Source organism: Patella vulgata, chromosome 2, assembly GCF_932274485.2.
Source record: "Patella vulgata chromosome 2, xgPatVulg1.2, whole genome shotgun sequence".
Taxonomy (NCBI): Eukaryota; Metazoa; Mollusca; class Gastropoda; family Patellidae; genus Patella; species Patella vulgata.
This window is the reverse complement of record NC_065880.2, coordinates 32402544-32428434: the sequence shown is the minus strand read 5'-3', so window position 1 is coordinate 32428434 and position 25891 is coordinate 32402544. Positions and strand designations below refer to the sequence as shown.

Genomic DNA, 25891 nt, shown 5'->3' with positions numbered 1-25891 from the left:
TAACCATCACTCTCAGACGCTTGTGTTCTTCAGTCAACATTCTAGACATAGGCCTACACCTTGTTCATGTGCAAATGTTCACAGATGTTTTGCTAATGTCATGTGAAGTAGATAACTATCGAACAGTTACTCACATGTCCTGCATTATTGTCTCCAGAACAGCATTTGTGTGCCTCAAACAAAGAATCAACAAAAATAGCTTGGTATATTATAAAATGTCATTTATTATTCATAAACAAATAAATGACTGTAACAAAATTAGAATAAAAACATTAATCAAATGAGCATTATACATGAGTAATAATTAAAATACATCCTCCCCCCTAACTATTACTCCTGTTGGGCTAAATTAGTGCCCCCATTTATGTCAAGAGCATCCGCAGCTGGAACCCAGCATAAGGATGACTAGCCCGGATGGTTTGTTTTCAATGCTGGGGGGGTTGGATGGCTGAATGGTTAGCACATGCGCGCTGTATCATAAAGTCTGTCATTGAGTAAAGACCCCTACGCACAAGAGAATTATGGAACCATATGTTAGTCCCGAAATGACCTAGTTTGTGTCGAGTGGACGTTAAACCCCATTTCTCTTTCTCTGTCTGTTTTCATTGCTGATCCTGTAAAATTCAGCACACCACTCTTTGACTAATGTTTGTGTCATTTTATCATAATGATACTTAATCACAGATCTGCAGGGTATTTCCGCATTAACTGTCATCATGAATTTGCTTTGGAGTAAAATTTTTGAAATGTAGATACTTAATCATAAATAATTTTCTAACAACATAAGTAGATTGGTTGAATTTGGGCAATCCGTTCATGGAGAGGCCAGAAACGTTTGAGACATCCCTCATATATATACATAAACAAGTCCATTCATTTACAAGTTGGTATGCATATAAAAAAACAGCGGCTGCCAGGCAGGATACACCCACATTTTGCAAGAGATGGATAGAGAACAAGATAAAAAGGAAAGAAGATCTTAGTGTGTAACGGTTATATATTCACACGTTTTTTTTAAATCGTATAAAAATTGTGACCTCTACAGGGACCACAAGCTAAAAACAGGATTTTTTGTACAATCAAGGGCCATAATTCAAGAAGTTAGAATCTGATATGCGCGAATATCAAGAGAAACCAAGATCTTTGGGTTATAAACATGTATTTCAAGTTTCATCAACATCGGATCAAAATTGTGACCTCTAGAGGGTCCACAACCACAACCTTGATATACCAGATGTTTACACATTTGCGTAAGAGGGGCGGACATTTTGTCCGGCAGTTTTGGCACTATTTTCACGAAATTCGAACTTAATCAACATTAGGGTGTAACAGTGATATATTCAAACATTTTTTTAAATCGGATAATAATTGTGACCTCTTAAGGGACCACAAGCGAAAAACGCAATTTTTCATACAATCAGGGACCATAATTCAGGAAGTTACGATCGGATATGCACGAATATCGAAAGGAACCAAGATCTTAAAATAAATTTTCATTTCAAGTTTCATCAAAATCGGGTGAAAATTGTGATCTCTAGCGTGTCCACAAGCTAAAAACGTGATTTTTCATACAATCAGGGGCCATAATCCATGAAGTTATGGTCCGATACATGGCAATATCGAAAGGAACCGAGATCTTTGGGAGATAGACCTATATTTCATGTTCCGTTAAAATTGGATAAAAATTGTGACCTGTAGAGTGTCCACAAACATTTTGGACGAACAGACGTCATAATACGTCCACATGAAAATGTGGGCGTTTAAAATCTCTTGACAAGTGGAAATTTGAAGAAAGTGGAAATACTAATGTTTGCAAAAATTCTTTCATATCAGACTGCTTGCATGTAATAATAAGATTGTGTTGATAAGTCTATTAACTACACCAAATTCCATTACTCTTCTACTAATGGTAAACCTGGAAAACATCAAAGAACAGATAATAAATAATTGTATAATCATTTTGAAAGTAACATGTTATACTTAAATTTCACTAACTCACTTGCATATATAGAGATCTTATGATCTACAGCTTACATTGTAGACCACTTGGCCACATTTGAAATCTTTCATCCAAGAGTACATGTCAGCTTACACAGTCAATCTATCAGATTTATTTGTACAAAAAAGCGAGCTAATGTAGTCAGAATATTGAACATACATTTTACACAGGGGTGAATTAATCATTAAGTGTCTGCTTAGGGCATCATTGGAAGGGAGGCACCTCAGAATTTCTGCTTTGTTAGATGACAAATTCAAAATAATATCCTTGGATGACATTTGGAAGTAGTGGTATAATTTCATAATAACACAACTTTATGGATTTATTACTTCTTTCAGTTAATTACAATTCAATACTCTTACAGGTATCTTTATTAAGCAAGATATTGAGTACTGAAACGTTGCATGTAATGAACTAAGAAGTAGTAAATTCATAATACTATGTTATAATGAACTTTTAATTAGTTTTTCAGTTTTTTCTTACATAACCTTCTTTGTCTCAATATATAATTATAATAGTGTATATTAAACCTCAAAACCAGAGGCTGCCAGGCAGGATACGCCCACACTTTGCAAGAGATGGATAGAGAACAAGCTAAAAACAAACACGATTTTTTTTACAATCAAGGCAATAATTCAGAAAGTTATGGTCTGAAATGTGCAAGATATGTTTTAAAGTATTTGTCAATAAAGTATTTGTAAATAAAGTATTTGTCAGGCTGAAAATCTGAAATGTCACGCCGATAAACAGTTCAGCCTGACATGATGTTATTTCATCAGCAGTTATTTCAAGGCTTGGGTGTAACGGTGATATATTCGAACAGTTTTTTAAATCGGATAATAATTGTGACCTATACAGGGACCACAAGCGAAAAACTCTTATTTTTCGTACAATCAGGGGCCATAATTCAGGAAGTTACGATTCGATATGTACGAAAATGGACAGGATCCAAGATATTTGGGTTATAAACATGCATTTCAAGTTTCATCAAAATCAGATGAAAATTGTGACCTCCAGAGGGTCCACAACCCTGATACACAATATATTTGCGAACGAGGGGCGGCCATTTTGTTTGCCATTTCTCATTTGAGGATTTCACATAGCTAACAAACATTTGTTCTGTGTTAATATTTTGAATCCTGTTGGGGTAACAATGTATTATTGATATTACAGTATTACAAGATCTATATAGAGGGAGTGGGATGGGGCTAAGCTATAAAGGTCAGTCTGACTTGAGGAAGTGGTTCGATTTTCGAAAAACACATTGTCCATGCACTGATCCATATTAATTTGTGTTAAGTTTCAAAATGTAACTGATGACCATAGAACGATCAGCTCCAAAATATTTGGTTAGATTTTAGAAAAAAAATTTCCAAGTATGTATCTTTGTTTCTGTTTAGTTTCACTCATTTAACTGATGACCATATTATTAGCCCTGTGAAGAGATATTGGGCATGGTCTGACATAAGCAAGGCCCGGAAATTTTGGTTACATTGTCAAATATTAACTTCAGCTATGAATACTTATTTGCTTCTAGAAGTTTCAGCCTATATATATAACTTATGACCTAATTTTTAACCCTATGGGAAGTACTTTCAGGTGCTGCTGTGACTATATGACCAAGCAGTGCCCGGTCTGACCAATTGATTTTTGATTTTATAGACACCCACTACAAATTTGGGGGGTCAAACCTTTTGTAACTGATGACCATATTATTTTGTCATTAGCTCCTGGACTACAAAAGGAAAAATACAAATACAACAATTACATTGGCCATAAATAACATAAAACAAGATTTTACGTAAATAATTAAACATATAAGAAATTAAATCTTGGCCTTTGACATGTCAAACGTTGAATAATATTATATGTCTGTCTTAGAATCTGTCAAATAAGAATATTGTGACATTGTGTATGCATTTATCAGTTTTGATATATTTATAGCATTGTCCTATATATACTATTCAAAAAAAGTAGGGGATATTTGATTTTGGGGGCATAATACTAAAATATGCAAATGACTACGAAAAAAGTCACTATAGAACCTAACAGAAGAAACATTTCCAGTTACATGTGACGCCCAAACGCACCAATAGCTACCGCATGGAATGCAGGTGATGCTTGGGATCATCATGGGGGTCCAACCCAAGATTTGCACGACTCTGACTTTGAATGTTACAGTCATTGTGGCATTGAATTCCAGGGTGGAAACATCAGTTTAATTGTTTTAGTGACCAGAAAACAAATTTTGATATGCGTCGGCTTACCCAAAATGAAAGGTTACGTGCCCTTGGCATGCTACAGATCGGCACAACACAGGCGGTTGTGGCGCGGACGATGAATGTTTCTCAGTCTGTCATAAGCAGGCTATGGTCCAGATACCGTGATGCACAATCTGTACAGGACAGACCACGCTCAGGTCGACCAAGGGCGACAACTCAAGCCCAGGATCGATTTATCCGTACCTTGGCCTTGAGAAATCGTGTCATCACAGCAAATCAGATCAGCGCTCGTCTTCAAACAGACACTGGTGTGAGAGTGAGTGGCCAGACGATTCGGAATCGACTGCATAGGGGTCACCTTCGCGCCCGACGTCCTCGCGTGATCCCTTGTTTGAGAGATCATCACATTCAGGCAAGATGTCGTTGGTGTAGGGATCGTCAACACTGGGATAATCGACGCTGGAGCAATGTGATGTTTTCAGATGAGTCAAGGTTCACTGTTGATTTTTTGGACAGACGTAGGAGGGTGTGGCGTCGTCGAAAGGAGCGCTTCCAAGACGTTAACGTCATCAGACATGATCGATTTGGGGGTGGTTCTGTTATGGTGTGGGGAGGCATCACTGTTGCTGGAAGAACGGCTTTACATGTTGTTGCAGGGCGTGTTACAGGCCAGTACTACCGGGACAACATCTTGGCAGTCCATGTTGTGCCGTTCGCACGACGTCATGGCCGCCGTTTCATCTTCCAGGATGACAACGCAAGATGTCACAGGGCCAGGATCGTTACAGGTTACCTCCAACAACAGAACATCACCACATTACCTTGGCCAGCACTGAGTCCCGACCTCTCCCCCATCGAGCATGTCTGGGACATGCTTGGACAGAGGTTACGTCAACGTCAACAACGTCCTGCCAATGTCCAAGAACTTGCTGCTGTGTTGCAACAGGAATGGGACAATCTGGACCAAAATGACCTTAGACGTCTCATTAGGAGTATGCCACGTCGGATCAATGCTTGTTTGGCAAACAGAGGAGGATTTACCCGTTACTGACTTTGTTGTGATGCTGTGGTAACTTTGCTGTTTGACCCCGGGTATCATTTTACCCTTATAATGGTCAGTCTGTGCCTTACTTAGTCTAACGATCATTTGGAATAAATCGATGAATGTTTCTTCATTTTGTCATTTGTTTCTTCGTCAGTTTCATTAGGTGACTTTAATAACACTTAAAAATCAAATATCCCCTACTTTTTTTGAATAGTATATATCTTCTTTTATAAGTTTGGGTTTACCCACTTTTACCAAGACATGCGTGTCATGTGATCTTGAACAGAACTCTCCTTTTGGCCAAATAACGTAAATAGGTGACATACCTGATTTGCATATTCTCTGAACTTGTCGGCTATTTTGTGGCAGATTCAACCAAAGAGGTAAGAGATGTATTTCGCCTATTTGTAAATTATATATACTCATGTATAGCCAGCTAATGTATAGCCTAATGCATGTAATTGTATCTTACAGTTAGATCTTTACTACATTGTGAATGACTAACCGTCAAGTGTTATTACAATAAAAACCTGAGAATAATACACTACTTATCATTCCGCTATATACTCACTCAATTTTATATTTATCAGGACTTAGTTAGTCCTGCATGGCCTGTGAAAAGTTTAAATAATTACACTACACTTTGAAGATAACTGGAAAATGACTGTAACTAAATAATACTTGATGTCTTGAATAGAATATGTATATTTATCAAATTCATCAAACTCATGTGTACTCATATTAGGCTTATTCTTCCAGAACAACTAATACTACTTCATGTGGCATGCAACATGATCAAATGTTTTTGGTGACCCAATTAAACTGAGATCGGCGACGTGAAGTTAGCTTGTGGTTCATTGTTCATTGTTCGGTATTCGCGAATAACGAGCCAGTTTGTTGTTCGGTATTCACAAATCATGAACAACAAACTGGCTTGTTGTTTGTTATTTACCAGATATGGAATTAGTAATATAATCAATTCCTGGGGGGAAAAGATTCTAACAACCTGTCTTTCTACCTGAACAACGAGCAGTTTCATATTGGCGAATAAATAACAAGCAAGTTTGTTGTTCAGTATTCGCGAATAACGAACAACGAGCCAGTTTGTTGTTCATTATTCACCAGATATGGAATTAGTGATATAATAAAGGAACTGTTGTAGGGAATATGCCGGAAGTGGGTTTTTATGAGCCCAATTAGATTGTAAAGTTTTGGGAAAAAGATTCTAACAACCTCTCTTTCTACCCGAACAGCGAGCTGTCTCGTATTGGCGAATAACGAACAAGTTTGTTGTTCGGTAGTCGCGAATAACAAACGAGCTGGTTTGTTGTTCATTATTCACCAGATATGGAATCACAAATATAATAAAGGCACTTTTATAGGGAATACACCAGGAGTTGGTTTTTACTAGCCTAATTGGTTCATCTCTCTCTCTCTGTGCATGCCAAAGTATAGACCAGACCAAACCTAATATTTTTCATACCATCCTCCTAATTACAATTTGAACTCAACCTTCATTGATGTGTAACAGTGATATATTTAAACGTTTTTAATACAAATTGTGACTTCTAGTGGGTTCACAAGCTACAAATGTGGTTTTTCGAACAATGAGGGGCCATATATTTACACTATTAGCATACAAATGGCGGCATTAGTTACTAACGGTGATATATTCAAACGATCTTTTAAATTGGATAAAAAGTGGGACTTCAAGTTAAAAACGTTATTTTTCGTACAATCAAGGGCCATAATTCAGGAAATTACGATTCAATATACACGAAAGGAACCAAGATCCGTGGGCTATAATCATGAATTTAAAGTGACCTCTAGAGGGTCCACAACCTTGATATACCATAGTTTTACACTATTTGCTTACAAGGGTTGGCCATTTTGTTCGGCAGTTTTGGTCCAATTTTCCCAAATTTTGAACTCAACTGACATTACAGTGTGATGGTGATATATTCAAACGATTTTTTTAAATCAGATAATAATTGTGACCTCAAGCTAAAACCATGATTTTTCGTACAGTCAGAGGCCATAATTTAGGAATTTACTATCCAAAATAGAAAGGAACCAAGATCTTTGGGTTATTAACATGTATTTCAAGCTTCACCAAAATCAGATAAAAATTGTGACCTCTAAAGTGTCCACAGGCTAAAAACATGATTTTTCGAACAATCAGGGGCCATAATCCATGAAGTTATGATCCGATACATGCCAATATCGAAAGGAACCAAGATCTTTGGGAGATATACCTATAATTCAAGTTTTGTCAAAATAGCATAAAAATTGTGACCTGTGGACAGGCTGTTGTCCGCACGGACGGACAGGGCGATGGCATAATACGTCCACATGAAAATGTGGGCATATAAAAATGGAGAAGTGAGATTAAGCCTCAAACAACAAGTACGGTGGTTACAATCAATGCACACATCTTGTCAAACCTTCAAAGGCTAATATCTTCACTCAATACAAGCCAACAGTGAAGCTGATGTTCCCGCTGACATCCCAAAATAAATAGATGACACATACTAATTAACTGCATCTTAGTCCTAGCAATTAAAAGCAGAGTTATGTTCCAAAGTCTTGACCAATCAAATTGCTTATCGCTCCTTTGCCTAAGCAGAAAATTCCCATCATCGGACTTAGTTATGGTATTGATGTAATGAATCTATATTCTGAGTTGCATCACTCTCACCCTATTAGAACCAAAGTAATCGTGTTCCAAAGTCTCAACCAATCAAATTGCTTATCTCTGCTTAGTCTTAGTGGAAAATGCACATTGTCGAATACTGTCAAGGTATTCGCCTAATAAACACCTCCACCAAATTTGAAAATTCTACCTCAATTAGAAGAAGAGTTATTGTTTTCCAAAGTCTCGACCAATCAGGCTAAAGTCTCTACTTTGCCAAAGAAGAAAATGCTTATCATCGAAGTTAGTCAAGGTATTGATGTAATGAAGCTATACACAAAGTTTCACCAATCACACTCGATTAGAATCAAAGTTATCAAGCTCCAAAGTCTCGACCAATCAAATTGCTTATCGCTTTGCTTACCCTGAGCCAAAAATGCGCATTATCAAATTTAGTCAAGGTATTGATGTAATGAAACTAAACACCAAGTTTCATCACTCTCACTCAACTAGATCTAAAATGTTCATCTTCAAACTCCATCAAGGCATTCATCTAATAAACACCTACACCAAGTGTGAACATTTTAGCTCAAATGAAATGAAATGAAATGGAGTTTAACGTCCTACTGTTCTGCTCCTAACCTGGGCTAATGAAGACGGGCATACGCCATACAGTGTGCTATGAGGGAAATTTTGCCCGGACAGCGGCACTACGGCCTACTCTTATATCGAATTCCAACTGCCAAGGGATCTTTTACGTGCACGCCAATGTGTACACGGGACCATTCTAGCTCAATTAGAAGGATAGTTATTGTTTCCCAAAATGTGTGACTGACGGACGGAAGGATGGATTGACTCTTTATCTACTAATGTTTCTTTAATTGATTTGTAACCACACCCGCCAACCTCTAACTTTATTCCAAACATATTTATAAATAAAGCTTATATAATTCTTATCTTTATTTTGCGTATTGAGATGACTCATTAATAAGACAGCTGTTCATGATACAAATAAGACGACTTGATAATCCAAGCTTCTATTTTCTATTCACCCACAAGTTGACTGGAAGTCGAGACTGTGACATTGACTAGACAGACGCATATATTATAGTAGTGGGGTAAGTAAAAGATCTTACTGAATTTTGATAGTCTTGTTATGAAGTATATATGTTTCTTTACATATAATAAAACAAGATTGTTAAAGAGACATTATGCAAGAGCTAAATCTGCCTATTGCAAGTCTTTTTTCTGTATTCAAAGTATTTATGGAGAATCACCTACCAGTCTTTTTTGATATCAAAAAAATCAACAAAAGTTGATAAAGTAACAAAAAAACGAGGCTCTGCCGAGTGTTGATATTTTTTGATAACAAAAAAGACGAGTAAGAGATTTTATTTATCACCCAATCCCTTCTTATATGCTGTAGATTTCACTTTCACTGAACATTACGGCATAGTGATACATCATTATTTTCAACCATTGCAAAGTCCTTTATATTGACCTAGTGTTTCCATCAAGGTCAACTGAATAACAATAGTTCATTTTTAATAAAAAAAAATAAGAAATGAACTGTTCTTTGAAAATAAAAAAGATAGGTTGCCAGGCAATGAAACATACGCCCACAACAGCTAAATCGTCCGGGCATTCAACAACAGTTGTCGCATATTTTTATTTTTTTCGGTAATGAAACATTTGTTATACACTAAAATCTGAATAAGAGCAACAACTCATGAAGTAATTATCAGAAAACCATTAGAATTTGTTTGTTTTTATAAAGTTCTGCCACATGCTAATGTTTTGTATACAAAACTTTTAATATCATGCATGGCTCGAAATGTTCGCCTGTCTACTTGTCGCCGACAGGCGATTTTTTCGTCTGACAGGTAGCAAATAAAACTACCTGTTCAGTAAATTGACCACAATACTCACGTCCACGTCACGTACATTTAATTGTTTGTTTCTAAATGCAAGAATTAAGCACGGAAATACCGCGAAAAGCCGCCATTTGCACTGTTTACATTTCGCTCTGTCGTAGGCTACAGTTACTCACACAGTTCGGAAGTAGACAATTTTATATCAATGAATTTCACAACATCTACGCTTCATCTGCTGGACACTAGTTCATCGCATTATGGAGTATTATATCTAAATAAATTAAAACGTACCCCCAAGTCACCTGAAATAATTCTACCGTAACGACACCACAGTAAATATAGTACTAGTGGTTGGAATGGAAATGCACACGGCTCGTTGCTTGGTGTATTTAATCGTTTAAAAAATTTTAAACAATTTCCATAAATAATTAATAAACTCTATGAATAATTTATAAGACAATTTGACAAAATCAAAAAATCAGGTCGGAAAAATATTTCATATATAAATATAATTTGTAGCGTAAATATAGTCCGGATATGTGAGAAGGGAATTCCAGGTGGCGTTATCTGTCCTTCGCACGCGGTACATGTAAATGGAACCAAGCTGATTGGGCCAAAAGTCAAAGCTGATTGGGACCACATTCCAGGCTGATTGGGACCACCACTAGGTTGATTCGGACCACACGATAAAAAATACTAGAAACTGAGGTTTTGATATTGAATTAAGTTTAAAGGAGTTTTACCTAGGCTATAATGTGACTATAATTATATGCTTTTATGTAGGCCTACGCTATTTATGTTTATATTCCATTTTTTTATGTCACAGTTACTATCTTAACAGAGATTATCTCATTAATCTTATGTCAATTATCATACGTTTTATGCAATTTAAACAGACCATTTTTATTTTATTTTATAAACTTCAGAGCTTGTTACGGAATCCATTATAGCCTATATATTGTGTGTAATTATACATAGAAATACTGTTTAAACCAATTTCAATAAGTCATACAAATTTCAAAACTAATACTAGCAATACAGTAGCATAACGGAAATATTGGTTTGTAAAGGAATTGAATCGCCACCAAATGTCTCGTTATATGAAATAAAATGATATTTACTAATTAAAATATTATACAAAGAACAATTTGTCTGTCATTTTTTCAACTTCACTCATTACAAAATATCGCATTCGTTGCAGTAATTATACTGATATGGGGCTATTTGACATTGGGTTACAATTTGATAATACTGGGTAGTATTTATTGTCATGCAAACATATTTAAAACACTCTCGTCATTGGTCTGATCATGGTCCGAATCAGCCAAGAATCTGGTCCCAATCAGCCAAGAATGTGAAGCATCTTCTCTGTGATTTAGCTCATTTGTATTGAAGCCGTCATTCACTAATCACACTATTATTTGTGACTAATTACACTATTTATTGTCATAGTTGTCTTATTATCAAAAATATGCAAACATATTTTAAATACTCGCGTCATTTAAGTAATGGTCCGAATAAGCCTTGTCGTGGTCCCAGTCAGCCACAAATCTGGTCCCAGTCAGCCAGGTCCCATCAGCCATGGTCCCAATCAGCCAATTACCATGTAAATACGGTGCCATGCACAGGTGTGATTTGTGTTTGATATTCAATTCATTACGGATATTTTAAAATCTGAATTCTACAAATAGATGGTGAAGTATTCGATTTAGTACGGAAGTGTGGTACCATAATACTTTGCGGAATTTACGATATTTATATAGAGCAATGTACGTCAAAGACCTAACCACGTGCGTGTGTACCTACATGTATGGATAAGTGTGATGTGATTAGTCTTTGAGTTTGATATTTGAGAGTGACAGGTTATTTACTGAAGCGACAGGTAGCTTTTTTTAAACATTTCGAGGGCTGTCATGATTTAGCTGTCAAGACATAAAAATTCATTGAAAATCAATATACTTGTTCGTCTCAAGAATTAATTTCCGTGTATCAATCTGAAGTCAATCGGATGATAACTTTAGCCTTTAGAGCGTCCCAAAGTGATCGAGGGCCATAACTTTGGCAGTAATTATCGGAAATTGTTGAAAAATCAATAGGATTCCTCGTCTCATGACCTTAAACACTGTGTATAATTTTATAAAGTCAATCAGATATTAACTTTGACCTCTAGAGCGTCCGCAAGATTTTTCAAAGTGATCAAGGTCCATAACTCTGGCAGTAATTATCGGAAATCGCTGAAAAATCAATAGGCTTCTTTGTCTCATGACCATAAACACTGTGTATAAATTTGAAGTCAATCAGACATTAACTTTGGCCTCTAGAACGTCAACAAGATTTTTCAAAGTGATCAAAGGCCATAACTATGGCAGTAATTATCAGAAATCGCTGAAAATCAATAGGCTTCTTCATCTCATGACCATAAACACTGTGTATAAATTTAAAGTCAATCGGATATTAACCTAGGCCTCTAGAGCGTCTACAAGATTTTTTGAAGTGATCAAGGGCCGTATCTCTGGCAGTAATTATCAGAAATCGCTGAAAATCAATAGGCTTCTTCGTCTCATGACCTTAAACACTGTGTATAAATTTAAAGTCAATCGGATATTAACTTGGGCCTTTAGAGCGTCCACAAGATTTTTGAAGTGATCAAGGGCCATAACTCTGGCAGTAATTATCAGAAATCGCCGAAAATCAATAGGCTTCTTCGTCTCATGACCGTAAACACTGTGTATAAATTTAAAGTCAATCAGATATTAACTTTGGCCTTTAGAGCGTCACCAAGATTTTTTGAAGTGATCAAGGGCCATAACTTTGGCAGTAATTATCGGAAATCGCTGAAAATCAATAGGCTTCTTCGTCTCATGACCTTAAACACCGACGGACGGACGGGGGCGACGACAATATGAGACCACATTTCAATGTGGGCGTAAAAAAAGGAGTTCCTTTTCAACTGACCAATCAAATTCACGTAAAGCGATATCTCCTAAGGAGATATTGCAGTAGATTATGAAATATATCAAACAAGCGATATCTACTGTAGAATGTATTATTGGGTGATAAAGACATTTATTCACATCGCATGCCCATCAAATCAACTAATGGTTTCTAGACCTAAATATTTAATGAATAACATTAAAATGGATAATCAAGATTTTGATTATTATCGTAGCAATGGTACTTGACAATGGGGCATACTTGTCAGAACTTTAATTAACACTCATAAATTTGCTCAGAATAAAGTAATTTGACTGAAATTTTCAGTAGATAAAATTTTCATTACCGGGATCTAATTTTGAACTATTATAGCAAGAACGGACAACTCTTTATCTAAATCTTACATAATGTATCTTTAATATAAATCGACACGCATGGGGAGGCGAAAGGATTCTGTAAGCATGTAAGTGTAATAATGCAAAAGCGTTGACCATTTGGTAATATTACAACCAGTTTTTCACCAAATATATTAGCATGCGTGGAACATTTATTAATAATATATAGGCACTACACAAAGTTTTTCACTGTAGGAATTAGTGAAATGAGGTTTAAAAACATCATGCTTTTCGGCACCAACTGGGCTAATGAAGATGGGTCTACAGTCTACACCATGCAGGCAGTGTGTTTCAGTATAACATATTGAAACCAAAACGCATCACACAATGCAAACTAGAAAATTATCTTGCCATTAACCTTTTCATCATCATTTAATTTTTTAAGAGAGGTGTAGTCACTGTAGTGGCACAACAAGGGCATCATTTTGCACATAAATTCTTAAGTGCTGACTTAATTACAAAGTATAGGTCTAGGTCTATAATTTAGGATTAAATCATAATTTTCAAATCCTTGGGTAAGGCATAGTTTTATCTAGATATGTAAAATTTCAAATCCTGGGTTAACATGCACCACCTTTTTTTTTTAGCAGTCAAATTCAGACAATAATTTTTAAGATTAATATTCCAGGACTATTTTACTAAAAAGATGGGTTGCCAGGCAATGAAACATACACCCACAGCAGCTAAATCGTCCAAGAGGTCAACAAGGGTTGTCGCATATTTAATCTTTTGTAGGTATGGGGGGCATTTACAGATCAGATTATAATTTTCATCCTTTGAGGGTTCACAAGGTGCTACAAACTTTAAAAAAGGCCTTTACTCTGGAAGTAACAAAAACTGTTGAAATTCAACAGTGTTTTTCGTTTTACTAATTTAAATAATGCATTTAAATTTTCATTTAGATTAGATTATGACTTATTGCTCGAGCATTCACATTGTTCAACAAAGTAAAACAAGACCCATAACTCAAGAATTATTGGAAATTGCTGAAATTCAATAGACTTCTTCCTTTCGCAAAGTTTAATAATGCATATAAATTTCATACAGGTCGGATGATAACTTTTGTTGTTAGAGCATTCACAGGGTTCGACAAAGTGAAACATGGAACATAACTCTAGACGTAATTAATGGGAATTGCTGAAATTCAATAGGCTTCGTTTCACTAATTTAAAGGTTGCACATAAATTTCATACAGATCGGTTGATAATTTCTGTCATTAGAGCATTCACAAGGTGCAATAAAATAAAACAAGGGCCATAACTCCAGAAAAAATTAACAGAAATTATTGAAATTAAATAGACTTCTTCATCTCACTGTAAACAACATATGTCAATTTCAAAACAATCAGCTTATAAATGTAGTCTGTAGAGTGTTCACAAGAAATTGTGTACGGCGGATCAATGAACGGACGGGGGCAACAACAATATACGTCCACATTTCCATGTGGGCGTATAAAAAGCCCCAAGCAAACAACCCAGCAATATTATACATTGTGTGGATTTATATGTGGAGGCAGAGTTTATCATTTGATACAGTGGGGGGGTTGGATGGCCGAATGTCATTGAGTCAACTGGTGTGGTTTCGATTTCCTGGTTGTACATGACAAGGAGTAGGCTCGCCTGTCCAACCTTGTGGGTTTTCACCGGGTCCTCCAACTGCTAAAGACCCATACGCACAAGCACATTATTGAAATTACAACACAATTAGTACTTAAATTTTAGAAATTTAATTAAATGCATTTAAGGTTACTTTACATTAACAAGCCATACAGTTAAAGGGAAGGTACTCCATTTCACAATATAACGTTACACTCTATCCAATTATAGCTTCCATTTATTACCATGGAAGTCATTAATATAGTGTGTAATACTGGGAATTACACACTATAGACAGAACCTCAAACTTCTCCCCCAAGATAATCTTTAAAGTAAACAATAAAAATATGAACAAAATTGGTTACTTGGACTATGTTAAAATCCCCTCCCTGACTTATCTGTGAATATAATTACTGCACTTAACAAAAAATCAGTTGGACCTTTAATAGCTTGAATTATAATTATATAACTATATGTGGAATTAAAATTTTGATATTTGACCTAGCTACATGAAATTTTGCCCGGCTAAAATGCTTTTGTATGTAAGATAGCAACTTTTTGACAGATTTTTTCAGTCCATGGTCTAAATAAGAAAAAACACAAGTTATGTAATTTAAACGAGATTTTTCGAGAGTTGACGTCCATTTTATTTTTTAGAAAAACATCACAGGTGAGAAAATCTGACACTAAATAGAGATCTTATTTTATCTCATCCATTAAATAAACATTGAGTATTTTGTTACAGAAAGATCTTATATATATTGTGAAAGAGCCATTTATGTTATGAACACTACTATAGAATACAGGATCAAACATACCTTTACAGAGTCATTCAGCCATTTAATCATACACAACCAGCCATTGACATTTCATTGTCAATTTAATACAATTACACAACCATTTTGGGAATCAAATTAGAAATCATAATCTGCTGAATTAATTTTTTTATTTCTTTTTGTCCATAAAATAGCACAAGAAAACAGTGTGAACTCTCCAATTTGTTTTAAGATAAGGCCCCAAGTTCACAAAGCATTCTCAGACTTAAGTTAAGAAATTACTCAACTTTCAATCACTATTTATGAGAAATATCTTTGATCCAGAAAAACAAAACTTCGCACATAGTTTTTTATTGATGTATTTAAGACAACAAATGTTTTATACAGGGCTATATTTTAGTTAAAATAAGGCTGACAATTTTGAGTAAATTCTTAACTTAAGTCTGAGAATGCCTTGTGAACTTGGGGTAAGATAGCCATGCAAAGCATGGAAATATACCCACATAGCAGCTATGTCTCAACTGCAGTAAATCTGAAATGACAATCTCTATCATGGTCACGAGATTTTCTGAAAATAAACAGGGTTCATCCTTTCTAATTCCAATGCTTCAGACCAGATTTAAAGATACATTATGGGAGATTCGATAACGAGTTGGCAGTTCTCACTATAATAATTAAAAACTAGATAATGTAAAGGCAATTTGCTGAAAATTTCATTCAAATTGATCCACTATGAACCGAGAACTAAGCGAATGAAATTTCTGCCTAGCCTCGTTCATCATTACTAAAGTCAGTACGATAAACATTTAATCGTTTAATCGAGAAGGAAAGTTGTGCAGTAAATCGGCTCACAATCCACTTAAGATTGTAGGCTAGCGATGCCATCTAGAGTTGATTATGGTCTGGATAAGTTAATTAATGTCTAATTAATAATTTAGATAACATTTCAGGCCTAAAGAAAGACCTGCAATAGACAGATTTAGCTCTTGCATAATGTATGTTTAAAAAGCAACAGGGTTAATCTTCTCACAGTCCTACTGCTTCATACCAAAGTTGAAAAAAACGCTATTGAAAACTGTAGTCTCCAACACTTTATCAAGGTTCTCCTAAAAGTGTGGGGGATCACGTGGCTAAGTGGGTAAGACACTGGCTCGCTAGCCTGGAAGTCGGGTGTTCGATCCCTGCATTGGCCGAGAAAGTTCATCTAGATTTTCCAGCATGGTTTCCCCTTGTCAATGAACCAAGATCTTTGGGTTATAAATATGCATTTCAAGTCTGTACAGGGTCCACAACATTGATATACCATATTTTTATGCTGTTTGTCCGTCGATCAGTTTCGGTCCAATTTTTACGAAATTCGAACTCAATCATTCTTAAGGTGTAACGGCGGTGATATATTCACATGTTTTTTTTTAAATCGGATAAAAATTGTGACTTCTATGGGGTCCACAAGCTAAAATCGCGATTTTTCATACAATCAGGGGCCATAATTCAGGAAGTTATGGTCCGATATGCGCGAATATCGAAAGGAACCGAGATCTGTGGGTTAAACATACATTTCAAGTTTAAACCAAATCAGATAAAAATTGTGACCTCTACAGTGTTCACAAGCTAAAAACGTGATTTTTCGTACAATCAAGGGCCATAATCGTACAATCAAGGGCCATAATCCATGAAGTTACAGTTCGATACATGCCAATATCGAAAGGAACCGAGATCTTAGGGTGATGAACCTATATTTCAAGTTTAGTTGAAATTGGATAAAAATTGTGACCTCTAGAGTGTTCACAAACAATTGTGGACGGACGGACAGGGGCGACGACAATATACGTCCACATGAAAATGTGGGCGTATAAAAAGTAGATTTGAGTGTAGCTGCCATTGTTTATATATAGAAATAGTTTAACTGTTTCCTTTAGATACTGTAAATCATCTTCTGTAAGAGTCTAAATAACTTTTTCTTCTTTTTTTTTAGAAAAGTCAAGATGCCTTTAGTACAGGTAAATATAAATTTTTTAATACAAATTTTCATTTTATTGTCTTATCCAGCTGCGAATGATGAAAATTGATAAAGACATTCTTTGAAACATTTCAAAAGCATTAACTGGAGAGAGATTCACAACTTTTTAAACTTTAACATTCAATCAAATTGAAATCATTAATTGGATATTGGAGACTTAACCTTACGGTAAATTAAGTGCTGATTTTTATATTTTTCAGAATACATGTAGAATGCTGTTTACAGCATTGATGTTTCTTTGTCCCATTATAATAATGTTTATCTACATTTTAAATATGAAATTAGACTTAAGAGATTTAGGTAAGTTGAATACCAACTTCTTACAAAGATCCAGCATATTTTTGTAGACATCTTCATCAATCACTACAGGAACAATCATAGCCAGTTTAAATGCTAGAGTGAACAGTTAACCACAATAGATATTACAGCTCAAAACAATTTTTTTTTTTTTTTCTTCAAATTTTGGTTGTTTATTTTCATTACTTTAATTTATTTTCTTATTTTTCAGAAATTAAATATTTGACTACTGGTAAGGATATGTTTATTGTTCATTAAATGAAATGAATTTTTTTATGTACCAGAGTAATTTCTGGTTTTACAAGATTCTTCCCGTTACCCAAATATCAGCATTTACAGTGAAGAATATACTACTGTAATTTTAAATATAAAAATATATTTTTCAGTGTCGCAGCTACCTGACACCATACCTGGACTCGTAGAGAATACAGGTGAATTATAATTTAGGTCATTTTATTTATAAGCAATCATGTCAGAATTTAAGTCAATTAAAGAGTTGAACTTCTAGTTTCATATTATAAGGGCAATGGTGAGATCAAGAGACCTGATTGCAATGGATGATTGAGCCTGTAAGAAATTTTGGATTTTCAAGTCTTTGCAATAGATGAATTCTTCAAGTTTCATATATGTCATTTTGGTGATTAATCATCAAAGTTCTATTTTTATCATATTAATAATGGCGAAATATAAAGAACGTTGGATAATGTACTTGAATTGCTTAAACATACATTATGCATGAGCTAAATCTGCCTACTGAAGGTCTTTCTTTAGGCCTGAAATGTTAGTCTCAGAATCACTTGCATGATTAAACAGGCTTGATGCAAGAGCTAAATCTGCCTATTGCAGGTCTTTCTTTATGCCTTAAATGTTATATATAGAGAATCTCCTACCAGTGTTTTTTGATATCAAAAAATATCAACACAATTTGATAAAGTAACAAAAAACGAGGCTCTGCCGGGTGTTGATATTTTTTGATATCAAAAAAGACGAGTAGGAGATTTTATTTATCACCCAATCCCTTCTTACATGCACAAATAGATAAATATAATTCTTTGCTGTAGATTTCACTTTTACTGAACATTACGGCATAGTGGTACATCATTTTTTGACAGCAATTCAACCATTGCAAAGTCCTTTATATTGACCCAGTGTTTCCATCAAGGTCAATTGAATAACAAAAGTTCCTATTTAATAAAAAAAAAGTTACTTTTAATAGGAAATGAACTGTTCTTCGAAAATAAAAAAAATAGTTCCTTTTCAACTGACCAATCAAATTCATGTAAAGCGATATCTACTGTAGAATGTATTATTGGGTGATAAAAATTATTAATTTGACGTTAATTAACTTACCACGAACATAATCAAAACTTGATGCCATCAGATGGCTCCAATTTTAAGTAGATTTAAACAGGTTTTGCGGTTTATGATTTTAAAAACTAAAATTGGATAATTGAGACTTTATTTATAATCTTAACAATGATAGCAATGACAATCAAGGCTACATGGTTCTTGTAATGGTGATGTCTCGGCTGTGAGTGAAGTAATTTGTCTGAAATTTCAACATATTCCCATTTCATTATCTTTTTTTATATCTATTATAAAGAGAACCATCAGCTCTCTATCTGATTTTGCGTAATTCCTCTTTAAGTCTCTCACTTTTTCCAAGTCCGCTCGCCATCTTGTTTATCAACATATTAAGCACTCACTAATGCAAAAAGGTCAGACGATCTGCGCGTGCAACCACTGACGTCACTCAAGCAGACAGCCCTAATCATCCAACTAATAATTAGTGATACCCTGTTAGTTTTGTCCCGGGTGTTTTCCAGGGAATCCAGTATTTTTCTAGTAAGATTGTGTCTCTACTTTCCATATATACCAAAATTGGCATACTCTTATTGGAAATAACCACCCGATAAATACTTTTGTGGGAATGCATCTTTAACAAGTACTATAAATATAATCATATAAATATAAATAACTATGTCTGTCCAAGTTATAATCTCTCTCCTATCTTTTTTCCAGCAGAAAACTACATGATTAGTATCTTTGACAATTTATTAATGGTTGTACTATCAGTTTGTATTTTTACGATAGTTACATGTATAGAATTCGCTGAGAAAAGTAAGTTTATATTCACACAAAATGGTACTACGTATAAAAATATATTTACAAATTTGACCAACAGCCAAGAGCTGTAGTTGAATTGAACATACATTATGCAAGAGGTAAATCTGCCTATTGCAGGTCTTTCTTTAGGCCTTAAATGTTATCTAAATTATTAATCAGACATTAGTTAACTTATGCAGACCATAATAAACTCTCGATGCCATCGTTAGCCTGTGATATTTATTGGATTTGAATACCATTTTGTGATGGACAATTTAACGTCCAAATGGATAATCAAGACTTTGTTTATTATAATACCAACATTAGTAATGATGATCGAGGCTAGCTTAAAATTGAATCGATAATATCTTGGTTCAGAGTGGAGCAATTTGACTGAAATTTTCAGCATAGTCTCATTATCCATTTGTTAACTATTACAGCCAGAACTGTCACCTCTTTATCTAATCTTACCTGCTGCCCCTTTATTAACTTATCAATGAACTATGATGAACATTACACAAAATCTGAAGTGACTACAGTTAGGATTTATCTAGCGAGTCCTCCTCTTGAAATAAATCAACTGTTTAGGAAGTTTTAAAAATTGTTTCAAGGCAAGGCAGATTAAGGTTATGTAATAATGACTTGGATTAAATGAAATATATTGTTAGTTCCAAATTTCAAGCTCCTAAGTCTAAATGTTATTATTCATTTCTTGAACTAAGCTGCTTTTGCCATTAACCTTTATCATTATTTAATTCTTAAGGGAGAGGTGTCGTGGCACAACAAGGACATCATTTTGCAGAGACTCAGTTATCAATGGTCAATGGTGCCATAGAACAGCTGACACTTCAATATGACGCGGAAAGAAACCCCACTAATTCAAAAGTACTGTCCAATGATGAAGACTCTGGATTGGGGTTAACGAGCATACCACTGCCTTCTGATAGTTTTACAGACCTAGATCTGGCGATGAGGCAAATGAACTGTCTCCCTACTACTGAATGTACAGAATCGCATCCTTTTGATACCTACTTAGAGTGCTATAGGAAGTCAAATGACACAGCCGTACATCTTGGATGCTGTTAAAATGTAAAAGGGTTAATTGAATATATTTGGTATTTTTTGCTAAGAAAGATGTTTTGTGAATAAATTAATGTATGTCTATTTATTTTCAACAGTGTGAGGGTGGATAAAACCCCCCAGCTTTTATGGTTATGATTATGAACTGTTATAAATTGAGTGTTAAACATAAAATGAGTGTTAAACATAATAATATTAATGCCAAATTTGTGAATGACTTGGGTACCAATCTGGACCTTATGACATAGTTTTTGTTCCAATAAGAAATAATATTATCTTCCCCCACCCCAACCAACCAGGGGGAGTGAGTTCAGGCACAAATAAATTACAATAATGTAATCTGAGTTGATCTTGTGACCGCGGCAGTCTTGCAAGATTTCATTTTGAGCGTATATGCCAGTGAAAGACCACATGTAAACATTTGATAGAGAATTCAATTGCCCCCCCTCCCCCTCTCCTTAGCCTGCTCCACCAAACTTATTGATGCTCTATTTTTAGATTGTACCGCTTTATGTTTATTCTTATTGGTTTTTATGTTTATGTTTGCTTTATGTTTACACACAGTCGGTGGTCTAGGGTGTGTATCAAAAAATAATATAAGTGGTTCAAAAAGGGCCTAAATTTTTGAAAAAGTATTAAATTACTGAAAATGCTCTTCTATTTTCCTTTTTTTTTAAAACTTTTAAATGGATGTTTCTGAAACTTCTGGTACAGGTAGTTAAGTATCCAAATCACTTGTTAAAACTATTTCCAAAACCGGAAGTTGTCAGGAAAAAAAAAACGTAAAAAAGTTACCTTAAAAAAGAGTGATTTCTATGCTAGATGTTTATGGATCAAACCAACTAAAGTGTCATTGGATAGCCTGAATAATGGACTATTATATGACATTGGATGGTTAGTCAATAGATTATGGGATGCTGAAAATGTAGTATTTTCCTTTATGGAGCCTTTTCAGATGCTTTTATCTTGAAAACTACTTTTATTTCTTTCCCTAAACTTCTGTTACTCAGATTCCTATCTGTCGTCTAGTGTGTGAATCCAAATGTAAAAGCCTCGCACTGATATAAAGGGTCCAAATAGGGTCTCAAACTTTGAACCAGCGCCTGCCAGGTACGATACCCCCACATTTTGCAAGAGATGGATAGAGAACAAGCTAAAAACAAACGGGATGTTTTGTACAATCAGGGGCAATAATCCAGAAAGTCATGGTTTGAAATGTGCAAATATCAAAAGGGACTGAGATATTTGGGATAGGGTCCACAACCTTGATATACCATTTTCTTACGCTATTTGAGAACGAACGGCGGCCATTTTGTCTGTCAATTTTGGGCCGATTTTCACGAAATTCAAATTCAATCGTCCCTAGGGTGTAACGGTGATATAATAATACGTTTTTTTAAATCGGGTAAAAATTATGACTTCTATAGGGTCCACAACCTAAAATCGAATATCGAAAGGAACCGAGATCTTTGGGTTATAAACTTACATTTCAAGTTTAAACAAAATCGGATAAAAATTGTGACCCCTATAGGGTCCACAACCTTGATATACCATATTTTTACGCTATTTGGGAACGAACGGCGGCCATTTTGTCTGTCAATTTTGGGCCGATTTTCACGAAATTCGAACTCATTCATCCTTAGGGTGTAACGGTGATATAATAGAACGTTTTCTTAAATCGGATAAAAATTATGACTTCTATAGGGTCCACAAGCTAAAAACGTGATTTTTCGTACAATCAGGGGCCATAATTCAGGAAGTTACTGTCCGATATGCGCAAATATCGAAAGGAACTGAGATCTTTGGGTTATAAACTTACATTTCAAGTTTCAACAAAATCGGATAAAAATTGTGACCTCTATAGGGTCCACAAACTAAAAACGTGATTTTTCGTACAAACAGGGGCCATAATCCATGAAGTTTCGATCCGATACATGCCAATATCGAAAGCAGCCGAGATCTTTTGGGGATAAACCTATATTTCAAGTTTCGTCGAAATCGGTTAAGAATTGTGACCTGTAGAGAGACGGACGGACGGACGGACGTCCGGACGGACAGGGGCGACGGCATAATACGTCCACATGAAAATGTGGGCGTATAAAAATTGTGACCTCTATAGGGTCCACAACGAACGGCGGCCATTTTGTCTGTCAGTTTTAGGCCGATTTTCACGAAATTCGAACTCAGCCGTCCTTAGGGTTTAACGGTGATATAATAATACGTTTTTTTTAAATCAGATAAAAATTATGACCTCTATAGGGTCCACAAGCTAAAAACGCGATTTTTCGTACAATCAGGGGCCATAATTCAGGAAGTTACGTTCCGATATGCGCGAATATCGAAAGGAACCGAGATCTTTGGGTTATAATCATACATTTCAAGTTTAAACTAAATCGGATAAAAATTGTGACCTCTACAGTGTTCACAAGCTAAAAACGTGAATTTTCGTACAATCAGGGGCCATAATCCATGAAGTTACAGTCCGATAGATGCCAGTATCGAAAGGAACCAAGATCTTAGGGTGATAAACCTATATTGCAAGTTTAATTGAAATCGGATTAAAATTGTGATCTGTAGACTGTTCACAAACAATTGTAGACAGACGTCCGGATGGACAGACGGACAGGGGCGACGACAATATACGTCCACATGAAAATGTGGGCGTATAAAAAGGGCCTCAAACTTTGAAAAAAAGTCGAAAAATCGTTAAATTATTTAAAATGCTCTTTAATTTTCTTTTTGTTTTAAACTAATCAATGGATGTTTCTGAAACTTCTGATACAGGAAGTTAAGTATCCAGACCACTTGTTAAAGCTATCCCGACAATGATCTGTAAACCAGAAGTAGTTAAAACAATATCCGATATTTTTTGGGAAAAAAAAAGGGTACTTTTCGTCCTGTTTGATTCCAGAAAGCCAGTTCAGTGCTGCTTACAAGTCTAGTTCTTAACGGTTTTTAAATTATATTGTCATAATCATGTTTATCATTATTGAATCTTAATTAAATTGTATTGCTTATGTTTAGATACTGACGTTGGGCCATATTTTGTCACCTTGCTAAGTCCAACATCAGGTTTTTGAAGTACTTTGTGTACAGTCATTTATTATGTTTTAGTTAGATTAAGTAAACTAAATGACATATTGAAATACTTTTTGTACAGTCTTTTATCATGTTTTAGTTACATTAATAAATGACATCTTCCTCCAACCAACCATGAGTTTGTTTATTGAAGGGGAGGGAGTCCAAGCATAAATTAATATTACGAAGTAATAGCCTTTGTGATCGGGCTGTTCTTTCCTCTGGGACTAACATTTACAGGCACTTCCGTTTCTTTCTCCTTTTCCCGCCACTTGTACAGCACTTCCGTTTCCTTCCTCTTTGTCTCGCCACTAAGCTTCGCAGAGAATTTCTTCAGAGCGCAAAATTTAACGGTTCAATGACTCTTGACCATTGCATAATATGATGACCCTGACTTTGGTCTTGAAGTATAACTTCAGGTTTAATTTATCGTTCAAAATAACAGTTTTTTCCACTTAAATAGATATTGGATGTTACTATACTCAATAGTTCATGGTGAAGTCTGTCCCAAACTTTTAAGCTTAAAACTAAAAATGTGAACAGAAAGTCATTGAAATTTAAAAACCAAAAATTTGAAATTTGATAGGCTGTTATTGAAAAATTTTGAATATCAATTGGGTTCCTCTTTAGCCCAAACGAAGAATCAACAAGTGATTGCCATGCAAGATGTGCCCACATTTTCCAAGAAATGGATAGAGAACAAGCTAATAAAAAAGTGATATTTCGTACAATCATGGGCCATAATCCAGTAAATAATGGTTTGAAATGTGTGAATATCGAAAGGAACTAAGATCTTTGGGATATAAAAATATATTTTAAGTTTCATCAAAATTGGACAAAAATTTTGACCTCTAGAGAGTCCACAACCTTTGTATTACATACTTTTACACTATTTGCGTACAACCTTCATTACAGTGCAATATTTAAACTGTTTTTAAAATCAGATAAAAATTGTGACTATAATCTATGAAGTTATGGTCTGATGTATGCAAATATTGAAAGGAACCAAGATCTTTCGGATATAAACATACATTTTAAGTTTCATCAATATCCTTGGTATTACATACTTTTAAACTATTTGCGTTCAAGGAGTGGCCATTTTGTTGGGCAGCTTCTTTCTAGTTTTTACGAATTTTGAACTCCTACAAATCAGGGTGTAACAATGATATATTTAAACGATTTTTAAAGTTGGATAAAAATTGTGACCTCTAGAATGTCCACAAGCTAAAATCGTGATATTTTTGTACAATCAGAGGCCATAATCCAGGAAGTTACGGTCTGATATGCGCGAACATTGAAAGGATCTGCGATCTTTAGGTTATAATTTTATCTCAAGTTTCATCAAAATCAGATACAATTTTAAATTATGACCACTAAAGTGTCCACAAGCTAAAATCGTGATTTTTCGTACAATCAGGGGTCATAATCCATGAAGTTACTGTCTGATACAGTATTGAAAGGAACCAAGATCTTTTGTAGATAAACCTATATTTCAAGTTTGGTCAAAATCGGATAAAAATTGTGACCTGAAGACTGTCCATAAACAAATTGTGGACAGACGACCTGATGGACAGGGGTGACAACAATATACCTCCAAATAAAAATGTGGGCACATAAAAATATATTTAAAAATTCCATGCAAAACTTTTCTTGTATTGGACAGTCAAAATTCAAAATCATTTGTGATTGAAAAATTCTGGCCTGAAAAGTGTTCACATTAATCATGGATACGCATGTAGAAACAAAGCATGTTTACCTGGGTACTATTTACCAACTCATATAGATTTCCCGGTATTAAACACTTACATGCATGGAAGTATATATACATTAACTGAAAT

At 35.0% G+C, this 25891-nt stretch overlaps 2 long non-coding RNA genes across 6 annotated transcripts in view; one reads left to right on the top strand and one right to left on the bottom strand.

The window, feature by feature from the left end:
• Positions 1 to 206: 206 nt before the first annotated feature.
• Positions 207 to 25891, bottom strand: part of LOC126811727 (uncharacterized) — a 116588-nt gene continuing 90903 nt past the window's right edge. For both annotated transcript variants that reach the window (XR_008786214.1, XR_008786213.1), the window contains exon 3: positions 207 to 1915. This is a non-coding gene — a long non-coding RNA (uncharacterized LOC126811727). The remainder of the gene's footprint in view (positions 1916 to 25891) is intronic.
• LOC126811718 (uncharacterized) lies at positions 5543 to 24186 on the top strand. Of its 4 annotated transcripts, none has more exons than XR_007675720.2 (7): positions 5543 to 5649; positions 17448 to 17472; positions 17693 to 17792; positions 18001 to 18021; positions 18176 to 18220; positions 19812 to 19910; positions 20659 to 24186. It is a non-coding gene; the product is annotated as an uncharacterized LOC126811718 (long non-coding RNA). The 4 variants fall into 4 exon arrangements; XR_007675718.2 differs by lacking the exon at positions 5543 to 5649 and adding an exon at positions 8918 to 9016 and having other exon boundaries at positions 19815 to 19910; XR_007675717.2 differs by lacking the exon at positions 5543 to 5649 and adding an exon at positions 8918 to 9016.